Here is a 14726-nt window from a genome sequence, read left to right as displayed (position 1 = left end):
GAAAGCAAACAAGCTCAAGTTTCACCCACTTCTCCATAGGTCTCAAACCTGGGAGAATTAGCCTCTCGAAGACAAATGGCTGCATTCATTAACTCACTCGGTAGTTCAGGAACACATTGAGAAACTTACTGCATTCTGCTCAGAAATCTTAAAATACAGATTTTATTTATTTATTTATTTGCCTCCTGGACAGCAGATGTTTACCTAGTTTTTAAACGTTTATTTATTTATTTTCTCCTGGCATAATACTGTTGTAGTCTGGTCCTTTCAGCTTGTTTCTGTCGTTTGCTGACACTGTCAGCAGTGAGGGGCAGAGACAGGTTTCGAGAGGACAAGAGAGGTTTCAATATAAGGAAAAGAGGGAAGTAGACCTAAGAGGACTGTGACTGCTCTAGCAAGCAAAGCCTTGCAGTCTCCTTTCCTTCCGTTGCATATCCTGGTGAGTTTAATCAAAAACAAACAGAACGCTCTTGTGAAATATAGTCAATAAAGTCAAAGTTTAGCTAGCTCTATGTAACTACAAAGAAAAAGTCATCGCAATTAAAAAAAAATGTAACTTTCGTTAACGAGCGCGCCGGAAATCTCAGGTATCAAAGACGCCTTAGCCCTGGAGCGTCCCCTGCGCGCCGCCGCCGGACGGAGGCAGCCGCGGCGAACAGACCTCCTTTCTCCTGCGAGCAGTCACACAAAAGGAGGGCTGCGGAAACTAAAAGTTTCGGGGCCTCCGGCTCGGGGCACGCGGAGCAGAGAAAACCTGGAGACGGGGTGGGTAAAACAAGCATCCAGAGCGCCTGGACGCAGTCCTAGCTAGGAGGGAGCTCCTGGGCCTGGAGGGGAAGAGGGACACAGGGAGCGGGGTCTCAAGCTGCAGGCCCCAAGCCCGGCCCCCGGTGGCTGGAACGCGATCTCTCCCGGATCCCCTCCTGCACGGGGATCCCAAAATAAAAGCGATGTTTGGAAAGTGCGTGTGTGCGCCCGGGCTGCAGAGCGTGCAGCGGGCGCGCAGTGAGTGGAGTTCGGGGGAGGGGAGGGGGCGGGGTGCAGAGGGTGAATGCTGGATAAGGAACCCCCGGACCTGGCTGGGGGTGTTTGGGGAAGGTACGCCCGACGATTGCCAGGGGGAGGAGAGGGGAGGGGCGCGAGCCTGCGCGGGCGCCTCTGGGGCGCGTTCCGCGGCCGTGCGCGCGTCCCCCGCCGCCACCGCCACCGCCACCGCCACCAGCGCCTCCCGGAAAGCCCTGCGGCCGCCCCACCGGGCCGAGCCCCGGCCGGCCAGTTTTGGGGCGGCTGCTCGGCCGTCGCCACCGCCATCCGAAAGGCTAGATCGCTTGTAAGTGTCCCCTTTGCTCCTCCTCCTCCTGCTCCTTCCCTGCGCTCGGGCGCCCCGCTGCCGCAGCTGCTCCAATGGAGTGGAAAATGGCCATTGGGCGCAATGAGTTCTAGATTATCTGCTCCGCGTTTTGTACTCAGCTGCCTCTCTTCTTTGGAGTTTGCACAAGCCTCTTGGCTGGCAAACGAGGGAGGGAGAGACGGATGCCGCGCCGCGGTCCGCGCTCATATGTTTATATGATTAGCAGTCCTGGGCTGAGGGGGCTGGGGGTGGGGACTGACGACGACGGCGACGAGGAGGAGGAGGCGGCGGCAGGAGGTGACTCCAGTTCAGCCCTAGCTGAGTCCGTGTCAGGACTTCGGGCTCCCCGCCTCTCGCTCCCTGCTCTCCTTGCTCTTCTCTAGCTCTCACTCTCTCCCGGCTCACACACACTCGCACACACACACTCGCGCACACACACACGCACTCACACACACACACACGCGCGCGCACCCGCACGCAGAGGTGCCCGAGCGCCATCGGGAGCTTACCGGAGGATTCTTGGCGATTGTTGAGGGGACCAGCCTCCCTCCGCGGCTGTGCAGCGGCGCTGCTCTTCCTCGCGCCTCCCGTCGCTCTCCCCGAACCCGAGTTCCTCACCTCCTGCATCCGCCGGGCGCCCCCCAGCCCGGGAGACCCGACATGTGAGGAAGGGCTGGCGGCAGAGTCGTGCCCCAGGCCGCAGGGGCGGCGCGTGCGCCGGATGCAGGTCCTGCCGCCGCTGCCCGCGCGCACCGGGCTCCTCCGGACTGACTGACGGACTTGGCCTCGCTCCCCGGCGGCCGTACTCCCGCCGCGGCTAGGGGACTCCGGAGTCGGCGCACCTCCGCCAGCCTTGCTCTCTCATCCCCCGCATCTTTTGGTTTTGATTTTTGATTTTTTTTTTCCGGCTCCGGAGGGAGCGTGCAGCGGTAGGCGCGCGCGTGTGTGGGCAAAGCCCCCAGTGTCGCGGAACGGCGTGTGGGAAACTGCGGGAAGATGTTGACTTAGCCCCCCGGCAGCCGCCCGGGCCGCTGGGCTGCTTGGCTGGACTCGGCGGCTGACGGCGGTGGAGACTCGAGTCGGAGGACACGCCGAAGAGCCGCGCGGCGCCGTGTCCGGCCCGCCAGCCGCCGCCGCCTCCCCGCGCGCGCTCAGCCAGCAGGAGCACCCCGCGCCGGTCGCCTCGGCCCTTCTCTCGCGCCCGTGTCCCCGCGCGGCTCCCCGCGCCAGATTGGCCCTCCCCCGGGGCGCGCTCACACACCGAGGTAAGCGCCAACAATGTGCCTGTGTGTTGGCTTCGGAGACCTGTTTGCTGGGCACCTCCCGATGGGGCTGACGGTTCGGAGGTTGGCCGTGTCGCGGGGACAGACCCGCGCTGGCCACTCGTGCGCAGCCCTTCCCGCCGACATCGATCCGCAGAACTCTGTGCGGTGCAGCCGGCTAGCCGGGCCGCGTGCGGCTATTGTCACGCTCTCGGGAATCAGGCTGGCTGCTGGGGACCGGGAAGGCGGGAGCTCAGGTCTGCGAGCCAGCTCCAGACTAACCTTGCTTTTTTTTTTTTTTAAAGGTGTGTGTGTGTGTGTGTGTGTGGGGGGGGTTCTTAAAAATCTTAACAGGGACCGGAAGGTGCCCTTGGTCCTTCACGCAGTAGAGCTGGGGATGGGACTGTCCAGTGCGTACTCGAGGTTGTCCCGCTCCAGGTGTTGGGCCCCTGGCTTGGCGGGGACTAGTCCGTGGGTTGTCGCTGAGAGCGAGTGCCTGGGAAGGGGGCATTGGGGGAGGGCTTGGATGAGTTGTTGCGGGCCGTCGTTTCTTGTTGGTCAGGTAGTGCTGAGAGGCGAGGTTGAGAGCAAAGCACAGCCAGATGTGGCCTCGCCGGTTCAGAGGCTGGCCTCGATCAGGGGCGGTGGGCTGCCGGGGCCAGGGGAGCGGGGTGCAGAGCCCGAGGGTGGCGGGGCCCTGGGACTAGGCGGGCCAGAGCCAGGGCAGAGAAGCTCCCGGACCCGCAGTGAGAGGGCAGCAGCGGGCCGCGCTGGGCCTGCAGCAGAAGTTAAGGGGCGTGGGCTCCGGGCTGCCTTTGGGGTGGGGATCCTGCTGGGTCTCGTGCGAGCCTCAGGTTGAAAGCAACCGGGAGAAGGAGTCGTGGGAGGAGCGCGAGGCTAGGGGGACCTTTGGGGTCGCGGGCGTGGGCTCCTGGATCCGAGACTCTGCCACACGGACGGGGGAGATCCTCAGCGAGAAGGAGTCCCTAGAATGCGGGACTCTTGCACTTGGGACCAGCAAAGTTTTTTCTCTTCGTTGAACTGCAGGGTTTGGGTTAGAAGAAAGGGCTGGAGGCCTTAGCGACTGCGGGACTGTCTGCGAGCAGAGGCCGAGGCTCGTGCGTCTGCCTGGGTGTTTTGGAGCCCTCGGTCCAGCCTGTCCTCTAAAAGCAGCGTCCTGCGCTGCCCATCATAGCCCTTCCCTGGCGTGCGGGGACTCCTCCTCCTCCCTCCTTTCCTCTTTTCTCCCTTTCCCCCTTTCCTGGCCCCTTCATTCCGTTCCTCCAGATACAAACCGTGCTTTCTCAGATTCAGACGGAGGAAATGTTTTCCTCCTGCTTCACGAAAGGTGTCAGGCTGCTTAGCTTCTCCATGCAGCCTGGGCGCGCCTGAGCCTCAGCACCAACCAGATGGTTGCTGTTACAAAGACCAGGTTTCCAGGTTTCCAAGGAGCTTCCCCCCCCCCCCCCCCCCCGCTTGCCCCACTGCTTTATCTTCTGCATTTTCCCGGCGCTAGTTCCCTTTGCTGGCTCCCCATCTCCAGAGGTGTCGCGTTCCCAGTAGTCGGTTCATTCATTTCTCCCTCTGCAGTCTAAGTCTTGAGCCTGCCCCTCCAAATTGACGCTGCATACCTCTAGCTCTAACCTTGAAGGAAGGCACGCCCGTTTGCAATGATTGCCTGCTGGGAGTTCGCTTGTTAAGTCAGGGTCCATGGCGGGTAACCTTAAGAAGCAGGCGCTAAAGAGGCACTAATTCGTCCACAGAAATACAGAAGTTTTTTGGGGTGACCGTGACAGCATCAAGGTTGGATAGAACTGTCTCGAGCCTAGCCAAAGGTAACTATAAATGTAGTGTCCTTTGATGCTTACTGAATATCCTTAGAGACTCCTAAGAAAATCTGCTTAAGTTCGGGTGTGTTTTCGAACTTTGTCTTCCCTCCCTGTACCGTCCAGCAAACTGGTGCGTGATGGAATCCCCAGAAACGCATGCTCTGTTTTTGAGTTCCTTCAGACTGCTCGCATCTCCTCTTTTGTTGCTCCGCTGTAAAAGAGGTGCCATTTCACAAGCTGCACAAATTGTTTGAATTAATGCAAGTGTGAATTCTTACCGTTTGAAGGGGGCGATTAGCATATCAAAGGTTTCTTAGCTTCAGCTCAATTGAGAAAACTGCAGCCTGTCTTCCTTTTTGCTTCCAAGCCGAGGCCCAAAGGGCAATGGGAATTGTAAAGGGTGCAAACTGGAAGAAGGGATCAGGCTGTGCGGCCGAACTTTGACTGTTGTGTAATTACGTGAACCAAAAACCATTGTCTGTTGCTCTGGATCCCTTGCAGATGGCAAGACAATTATTTTCTATTGATAAATGGTTTGTTCCTAGGAAAACGGTGACCTTTTGTTTTAGGATAGTCTCTGTTGCCTGTCTTTTGGGGTGCCCTTCGTGGAACACTGAGAAAGCCTCGCTGTGTAACCTAACCTTTTTCTCTAAAACCTAACGCACTTTGCTCTATTATAATTAGAAGGGCGTTCAATTAGCCTATACAACAATAGCTATTCTGTGATAAGACTCTCATTGCTACACATTGGAAACTTTTTAAAAAAATATACTTGCTAAATTAATAAGGAAGAAAAAATAAGTAGATGTTGTTGAAAATTAAAAGCCCACGTGAGCTTTATTAACAGAACTTCTGAAGCGAGTATCAGTTTGGAAAACATTTCTAAGTGCCAGGCTCCAATTTTATGACTTGTTTTAAACAGAGGTAATTCTGTTTAGGTAGAGTTTTGTTTTAATTTTTAAAAGTTGATCAAACACTAGCCACCTTTTTGTTTAGCATAAAGTTGTTTTTCAGTGAGAACACCTAGCTGGTTTGATTATTCATTTCCTCCCATCTGGAGAGCACTGTGTTATCTGAATTTCTCTTACCAGCTCAGAACTTGAATGAAGAAAGAAATAAGAAACTAGTCTGTGGGGCTTTTGTGGAGGGCAGAGAGGTCAAGAGAGAAGTCTCTTCTTCTGGGGGAAACTACTTGTATTTATTTCACATTAGGTTTTCAAAATTGATTTTTAAAGACAAACAGAGTGGTTGAAAAATTGTAAGCTCCCCTCCACCCCCAATCTCTGGTTTACCAGTGATGTTTGTTTTTGACCAGGAATTGACATTCTTATCTTGGAGGAAGGATTATTTACTAATGGTTAGAAGTCCTAGCTCCTAATACTGGAAATAAATTCTCATGTACCAGTTTAAGAGGGGAAAACCCACCACCATTAATTGCCTAAATATTTTACTCTTTTGTTTAATGGGGTGGTAATTGTTTTCAGATCAAAATGAGACTTTTTAGTGCCTTTCCAATGGAGAGCTTCACCCAGTGATCATTTTATGATAGCTTTTTAAAAATCTGCTTTGTTCAGTAGCCAAAGAAGTACTGTAGTATTGGGGGGGGGGCTGTCATTGGTTGTGATTGTGACTTCTGTACCCTAATTTTGGCTAACTGCTTTGAGTACAAAGTATTATGGAGAAAACACACCATCGTTGAGAGCTATTAGTGATCATTCAAAAATTGTCTTGAAAGCATTGTTCTTCGTTTTATATGATCTTGGATTTGGCAAATCTCTAAAGGTGTAAAATGCAGTGCAAATAAGATTTCTCTGCTTTTCGATGACAAAATTGGGCAACTTAAAGAAAAACTAATGTGCCGTCGAAGCACTTCAGCTGACATTTTCAATCACAAGGGTAATAAGTATTTGCAACAGAAAACGAATTTAGAAATGCAGATAGCCCTGGGAGCAGGTAGTTAGGGAATTCGGAATATTGAATCATGTGGGCTAGACCAAACCAATTACTTCAAGTTTTGACATGAGAATTTCCAATAAATAACTTTTGTTTTCCAGGCTTTTCGCCCTGCTTTATTAGTGGAGTAACATCAAAGCACCCAGCAGAACTTCCGAATGTCATGAAAACGAATATGAATACGTAGATCTCCCATGCAGCACCCAGAGTCCTAATTTCAGATGGGCACTTGGGAGTTTTCAGTGCTGTAGTTCTCACCTCAGCAGAAGCACCAGGCTGCTGGGTGTTCCTCAGAACATGCAGGGGAATGGAGTGCTTCAAAACCAAGACTTACTTAGGGTTAGGACTTTGATCAGTCCTGGCACTCTGTGTGCTTTCTTAACAAATTTAAGGTCGTAATTTACTGTCCTTAACATGGCAAACTGAGAAAATGGACAGAGATGTGGTGAAGGTCAAGGAACTGTCAACCTGCAAACCCCAGGAATAAAACGTTACTGCTCTGCTTTCTGTAAAAATATTTATTTGACCTAACTTTTGTGAAAAATTATTTAAACAATGGTTCATTACCAGATGTATTATGGACAAGAGGCAGCACTACAGATTTATTGTTGTATGTGATCTTCATTCACCTGCACCCCACCTATGAAGAAAGACTCTGGTTTGATTTTAAAAAAACCTTTATCACTTACCTAAGTGCTGATAATTATAACCCAGGTTAGGTGGATTTCGGTTAAGAGCCAAACAGTTTTGGACAGAGAAGAACTGAGCGTCCTGCAAAGTGCTACTTTTAGTAATTTCCCTGCAGGAAGCTTACACTTGTTTCTTGATTCTTTGTATCTTGATTCTTGATTCTTTGTGATCTTGATTCTTTGTATCTGCTTCTGAGTCTTGAAGGGTCATTTGACACCTGCCTGCATTTGATCCGGTAGATTCTTGTAAAACAAAACCACAATTTTGTAGGTAACATGTGCTAGAAATGAGGTGTGTTGTTGTGGACGAAGACTATTTACAAGCATGCTTATCTAAATTGAAGGCTTTGATGAAGTACTAAGAATGGCAATGTTTGTAGCTGAGCGGAAAAAGGACTTAGATTATTGTAGGTATCATGGTCAGTTCCGAGTCAGTTCATGGGGGCTCAACTGTTTTGGAACTATTTTAAGCAAAGATTAAAACATTTTCTACTTGAAAGCTAGATGAAAATCATAGGTTGGTTAGGCTTTTTGTTACATAACACTAGTTCTTCAGGCCTACCCAAATACTCATCTCTGCAAATAATTCCTGATTAAAGGTTGAGAAGGCATTTAATCATCAGATTACTCTAATTAGAGTGATCTTATCAGAAAAGTAGGCTGAGACCATTCTGTAAAATCTTCGGTTGCCTGAGATGCTCTCATAGATTGGGTGAAGAGCTGGCTTTTTTTTTTTAATGCTTTAAGAACAGCTTAAGGAAATGGTTTGTTTAATATAAAGATAGATGGCTAATTACTGTAATTAGGTACTGTGAATCATAACACGTAGTATACTGACCTGAGTGGTCCCCAACAAGGAGTAAGTGGGCCCTATTAGACTTCAGTTAGTCACCCGGGTCTGATGTGTAGGTTTTCTTAAGCATGTGTTATATACTAGAGAAATTCCTTAATGTAATTTTGATGTAAGTAGTTATTTTTAGGCAGGTCACTGGCCATAAGAATAGAAAGGTCCAATCAGCTAAAAATACTTTAAAAAAAAATCTATATTTTTTTAGGTCATTGGTTGATAGATTAAATGCAGTAATCTGCATATTTCTAAAACAAATTTTAATCAATAAGTTTTGAAAGCTTATTATTTGTCCCTCCCCCCTTCCTTTTTTATTTGACAAGCAAATACTCCCTGGGGAAAATCAGTTTAAGGAACTGAACTCATAATACCTTCCCATAGAGTGCAGTTATGGGAGATGCTTTGGAAATGTCTGAAGAGCACAAAGCAAATTCCGATACTATTTGTTTAATTACAACAAAAATACAGCACGATGAAGTCATACTGTTTGTCTTCATAGAGGATTTTATGCATTGTGGTGGTAAGTAAAGTCCCATCACATTTGTATAAATTTGTTCAATTACCAGAACAGCTAAAAGGAAAAAAAATCAATTTAGGTTGAAAAGCAACAGAAATTAGATTACCTTGGTTAGTAGAAACTTGCCAGCAGTGTTGAAATTGCTTAATAATATCAAAAGCCACACCAGCAGTGTGAGGACGTTGGCTTCTGTTGTAATATGCACGTTTGCTTACTGGGTTAATTTTTCTTTTTTTATGTATCTCTTTCCTTTTCTCTTCCTGTTTTTATTTTCATGGAAATTGTCAGATAGCATGCGAGACACTGTACATTTGGGTGTTATCATTTCTTGTAGAGGTTGCTTTCTTAGACTCTTTGATCAGTTAATATTTCGGATCAGTGTTGTGAAATGCTATGCATGATTTTAGGAATCTGAAGAAACTCCCTCCATCACAAAGAATGGCCAGTTACCAGCCCCAGGAACATTTTAGGATCTCTCTCTCTCTCTCTCTCTCTCTCTCTCTCTCTCTCTCTCTCTCTCATCACCAACACTAGAGTTATATGGAATCCTTGATCTTAAATTCTGAGCACAATAAAGTAGTACAGGTAGCTGGGCACCTGTTTTATGGCCACCTTGATTCATTCTGCCACGAAGCTTCACCCAGTTGCAGTAATAGTCACAAGGGCTGCTCCAAAGCCACCCGGCTGTTTTTAGGTCATGAAGTCAACTTCCTGGAATTTCTAGGGAAACCAGTTGAAAGGAGGAGGACAAATGTCACTTTAAATAGAGATGTTTAAACCAGATTTCTGCCTGAGGGTAAAATTTAGGTCTCTCTTAGCCCGGATGTAATGTCTCCCTCTGCATAGCAAGACATTAATCAGGGCAGGGCATGAAAATGGGGGACAAAAACGGGTCCCAGTTGGTTCTGCTGTTGCTGCCTTCCTTGCCCCAATCTGTGAGGAACATCTTACAAACATTAAAAGGCAGACACGGTACCTCACATCAATTTCTGAATTTCAGCACTGCAATTAGTTTCTTTAAAAGAAGCCCACATAAGGCTGGGGATGGGCTAAGATAAAACCTGGACCCCCTTGAAGCCTTTTTAAAGGGGTGGATCTATAAAATCAGATGTGCAGGGTTGAGAAGCATGCCGGAGAAGCACCCCTAAGTCAGTGACCAATTTTTGATTCTATTCTAGAACATATTAAATAACCTTGATTATTTAAAAAATTATCCGATAGAAGAAAAAGAAATGGCGATAAAAGAGAATGTTAATCCTTGGCTGTGAAAGATGGTGGAGGCTGGTAAAATGGTTGCTTAACCTTAGACAGAACATCAAATCAAACCAATATTATTTTGTCAGAACAAAAGCATATAGAGCCCGGGTCCTTTTCTGATATGCACAATGAAATTTTTAGCACAGAAGTGACAAAAAGATGGGCCAGGACAGTCTAATAAATAATGAAAAAGGCATGGCTTAGCCATCACAGCATACCTTTTAACCCCATTCTTTGCCATCCACATACACAAAGCAAACAGTTTATATTCTGATCCTCTTGATACAGTGCTATTTCTAGATAGTTGCCAAGGCTATACAGAGAAAGCCTGTCTCAAAAAACCAAAAACCAAAACAAAACAAACAAAAAACAAAAAAAGAATTAATGCAAGTTTAAAATCCAAACTCTGGTTGCTTGATGCATCTCTTTCGAAATGCTTTGGCGAGTTCAGCTCTGTTCTGCTTTCAAGGACTTCTCAGCCTTTGGACCATAAAGCAGCCACACTGCCCACTGTTGCCACTCTCCATGATACTGCTGTGTCAGGTCTATATGTCTGACTCTACTCCAGCACTGGATGGCAGAACAATGTAACCCCAACTGCTGTCAAAATGGCAGTTGGCTGGTGGGGCTGGGACTTTGGTCTTGACTGATGCTTTTTTTCCCCCTTAGAGGATAGTAACCCAGAGTTACTAGTTTGCCATAAGATGGCTGAACCATGACACAATGTTGATAAACTTGGTACTTAGCGTTTATTTTCTGTAGCGTTTATTTTCTGTAGCATACCATGACGTAACCAGTTCCCAGCTTCCACCGAGGTAGAGCAGAGTGTTAAAAATGACTTTTCTGTCTTCCCTTAAAAGCAACATTTCTTTTTCTTTTTCTTTTTCTTTTTCTTTTTTCATTCCACACATACCTTCCACAGGGAAACGTCAGTCTTCTGCATTAAAAGCATCTGTCTTTTAGTGCTCGGTGCTGTGCTTATTGATCTGAAATTACTTTTCTTACACATCCTTTTCTCCACTAATTTCCGCCCCCTTCCCTCAGTGCTAGGAATTGAGCCTTCTCATTGCTACTAAAGCAAGGCTCTCCCAATTGTCCCATCCCCAGCTTCTTCCTTGTCGTCCTCATTTTCCGATCCTTAAAGTTGTTTTCGTTCCTAAAGTCCTCAGTTTTCTTGTGGCTGTTGGGACCATCCTTTGGCAGTGCTGGATTCTGGTCCCATGTTCCAGCCGTGGCCAGGTGCTTGCTGAAGGCTTCCTGTGAATCGACACAAGGCACACTGGAGACTGATAGAGCTGGAGACTGATCGGCTGTGTATGTTTTAAAAAAGATGGATACGATACAAAACTACTTCATTGTGTCAACAAATAGAAACTATAGACTAGAGTTAAGATACCTTAGGCCTCTGTTGTGGGGAATAAAATACTGGGCTAGTTGTGCTTTCTCTGATTGCTTTAATAGATGAATAAAGAGGAACACAAACACCCTTTGCCTCTTCTGATGCGAGGGCTGTGGTACCCACAGTGTGCACAAAAGGCGGTTCACATATTGTTACATCCTCCGTTTTAAAATGCTGCCTTCGCCTTATTTTATTGTTTCCTGGGGGAGAGGGAGGAATCTAATGAAATAGAATTTTGTCTCTGTGATGTTTCTGTCATTAGCATGAAAATTAAGCCCTGTTTATATTTTTGTTAGTTTTGCAGTCTGAGGTTAAAAACTGGAGCCCTGCACAGGCAGGTATCTGAACCACACTCACACCCTATAGTGGTTATTTGCTCATTAGCAATGTTATTTATTTATTTATTTATTTATTTATTTATTTATTTATTTATTTATGAAAGCATCTCCTTTGTGGGGCATGGCTATTCAAGAATGTAACCCCAGGACATAGGAGGCTGAGGCAGGAGAATTGCCATGAGCTGGAGATCAGTCTGGCTTCTATAGGGAGTCCTTGTATCAGAAAGCCAAACCAAGCCAAACAAAACAAGAGTTAAAAAGAAAATAGTGCTGCTAAGCTTATGAGTTAATAATGTAAGCCAGAGCAAGTTAGGTTTGGCTCCAGTTTCTAGTCCTTATTTACATGTTGGGAAGGGGTGGTGTGGGCGATGGAAAGGAGAAATTGGAAGTGAAGGCACCAGACATTGTCTTCTCAGCAGTTTTTGGGGTAACACATTGACCCCAAGACTTTGAAACTGCTTCCCACCCTTTCCTGTTGTGTGATGTTGGCAGACGTGCATCCTTGTTTATATGAACCAGGGGGAAGACGTTTTAGCAATAGAGATTTTTTTTTTTTGTATAAAGGGAGATTAAAAGGAACTTTAAAATAAAACAAATCGTACAGAAGAGGAAAGGGCATTTACAATGTAGAGAGAGCCTTTCTTTCTTTTTTCTTTTTTTTAATTTTCTTTTTTTGTTGTTGAATTAATATTTTATTTTGAAAAAGACTCTACAGTTTTGGAACTACAGAGAGAAAGATGAAGATAAAGTGTGAGGTGTGTTCATTCCACCCCCCCCCCCTTTTTTTTTTTTTTTTTTTTTTTTTTTTGGGGGGCCCCCCGCACCCCCTCCCTGCCCCAACTGCCAGCTGTATTCACATGGTGAATGGGTTGGGTGTCTGTCATTTCAGGCTTGGTCAGTATAAACAAGGTTTTCTGGTTGTGTTTTATCCCCCATAATATGAATATAGCCTGTAGGTGACTCTGATAAGTTTAGGCGTGCTGCCAAGGCAGGCTACCTTCTTAACCAGGGCTGGGAATAAGATGATTGTTCATCAATTACAAATTTTCAGGAGGCATCCTCTTCCCCAAATGACAGAGCAGCATAGGCAGTAGTGTTTAGCTATGGCAAACATTTTTGCGAACCCTTGTTATTACCTGCAGAGGGAGCTTGTATACGAGATAAGCAAGCCAGGGCACATTGCATTGATAATTTACCCTTTGAAAATTATGTTAACGACATAATTTCTTTTTGTGTGTGTGAGTAAGAGGTGGCTAGAAAGCAAGGTATTTTGAGGTTAGTCAAATTCCAGGGAAATTTAGTAGCTCGATACTTACCATTTCCTGCATATATAAGACACAAGTGTGCCCTGAATTAGTGCACATAAGTAGAAAAACAGTAAGATTAAACACACCAGGTTCATTTTGAGGTTTTCTTTTAATTTGGTTGAACTTGTAGGAAAGAACACATTTGAAAGGTGTCTAGTAACTATAGCTACTAAGAGATGACAATGTTTTAGGGACTTTCCCAGGTGATATAAAATATTATTAAACAACCAGTAAGCACGAAGTAGCACATTGTGTCCCTTTCCCGTCCCTGCACTTCCTCAGTAAATTAAATTAGATGACTGACTGTGTTCTTGTTTCAGAAACAAAGACTTGGTCACTTCAGATTAAAGACGTGTGCTTGTCATAGTGAGCAGCTTAGTTGAGTGACACTTGAACAAGGCGACCATCAGTGAGGACCTTACAGGAAGGTTTGAGGGGGCTGTTGATAACTCAGAAGACCATGAGTGCAGCGGGACAGGTAGGGCGTGGTTGAAAGTGGCTCTTTTCTTTAACAGTGCCCATGGAATTCCTCAGACTTCTCAGCTCAATATACAGAACTATTTTAACTCTAGACATGGCCATTTTGACAATCAGGGCAGTAAGCACGCAGGTCATTTTTGTTGTTTTACATCGCCGGAATACATTTGCTTAACAGTACTCCAGTCTACTGAAAATGCCAGTGTCTGTTTTTACATTTTGGTGAAGTCATATTTGAGAAATTGCTTGTTACGGATATGCAAACGGGTTACCCACTTAGGTATTCTTGAAGAGAGATGCAGTTGTCTCTTTCCCTTGCCAAATTGGTGTGACAAACATACTTAGTTTGTATTTTAAAGGGCTTTGATTCTTAATGAAACACTGTATTGAATATATTATTTCATTAGCTAATCTTTACCTAATGCGAGGCGTCAGATCGTTGCTGGTATACAGAACATTTCCCTGCAGGTGAGAAAAAATGGTGTAATAGAGAGATTCTTGGCACTGACGTGGGCTTTTGTGTCAGTATTACACTCTGCGTTATCTCAACAAGTCTGTGGCACAGCTCTGCGGAGCATTCTCCTAATAGGGTAAGACTGTTAGCAACAGCAATTATTCTTCAACAGGATTACGGTGCCGCGCTTCACACAAGCACCACGTTCTCCTTCTCAATAGCGTTCTTGATAGGCATTCCTTACTGCCAAGTTTGTGTCATTGTCTTAAATAATGCCACGCAGGGACATTTCTCATCCCGGTGGGTGGGTAGGCACTGGGAAGTGGAGCTCTCCCTGATCATGCCTCAGATTCCCTCGCAGCGAGGTAAGGGTTACTGGAGAATTCATTCCAGAAGAACTGTGAGGCGAGGCGCTGGGGCTGTCACAGAGTGCATAACTTCTGTGATGTTATTGGAAAGGCACAGCTAGGGTAAGTGCTACTTGGATTGTCTTAAATTTAAACGTAGGCTGTTTATTTCACTGCTGTCCCCCCCCCCCCAGCCTAATGAAATCTGAGTCCATTGCAAAATGTTTTCAAAAATGTTCTTGGAGAAATACTGCTGGTTGCTAACTATATTGGGAATGATTGTAGAATGAGTAGATGGCTGCCTTTTGCAATTTGAAGCAGCCCTGACAGTCTTTGAAAATTCTCAGATAATCTTATCATATGTTCTTGAAGAATATCAATTCGACAGTCTTTGAAAATTCTCAGATAATCTTATGTTCTTGAAGAATATCAATTCATGATGTATAATATCTCATGCTTGTTTGCAAATTTATGATTTAAGAGTAAATATGTATGTATGGGTCCTGAGTTTATTTGAGCAGACTTTTTTTTTAAAGTAAGATATATTATGAATAGACTCTTACTTAAGAATAATGCTCACAAATAAGGAATGAATGAGCATACTGTTGAAGTAACTTAATAAGGGATTATAAAATGTGGAAGGTATTTATTTTAAAAAAAACTGCTTTTGGTCATCCTTAAATCATGAGTCAAATATTA

General features: G+C 45.9%; 1 protein-coding gene across 14 annotated transcripts in view; it reads left to right on the top strand.

The window, feature by feature from the left end:
- Positions 1–542: 542 nt before the first annotated feature.
- Adgrl2 (adhesion G protein-coupled receptor L2) overlaps positions 543–14726 on the top strand; it is a 175793-nt gene continuing 161609 nt past the window's right edge. For 8 of the 14 annotated variants that reach the window (XM_021157245.2, XM_021157243.2, XM_029475092.1 and 5 more), the window contains exon 1: positions 544–765. The gene's annotated coding sequence lies outside the window, so the exon portion shown is untranslated. Of the gene's footprint in view, positions 766–1207; positions 1331–2228; positions 2617–2851; positions 2871–4161; positions 4449–14726 lie in introns of those variants that run through there. The other 6 variants (XM_029475094.1, XM_029475086.1, XM_029475087.1 and 3 more) reach the window with 5 other exon arrangements.

Source organism: Mus caroli, chromosome 3 (genome assembly GCF_900094665.2).
Source record: "Mus caroli chromosome 3, CAROLI_EIJ_v1.1, whole genome shotgun sequence".
Taxonomy (NCBI): domain Eukaryota; kingdom Metazoa; phylum Chordata; class Mammalia; order Rodentia; family Muridae; genus Mus; species Mus caroli.
Note: the sequence above shows the minus strand (reverse complement) of the source record. Positions and strands in the feature narration are given on the sequence as shown.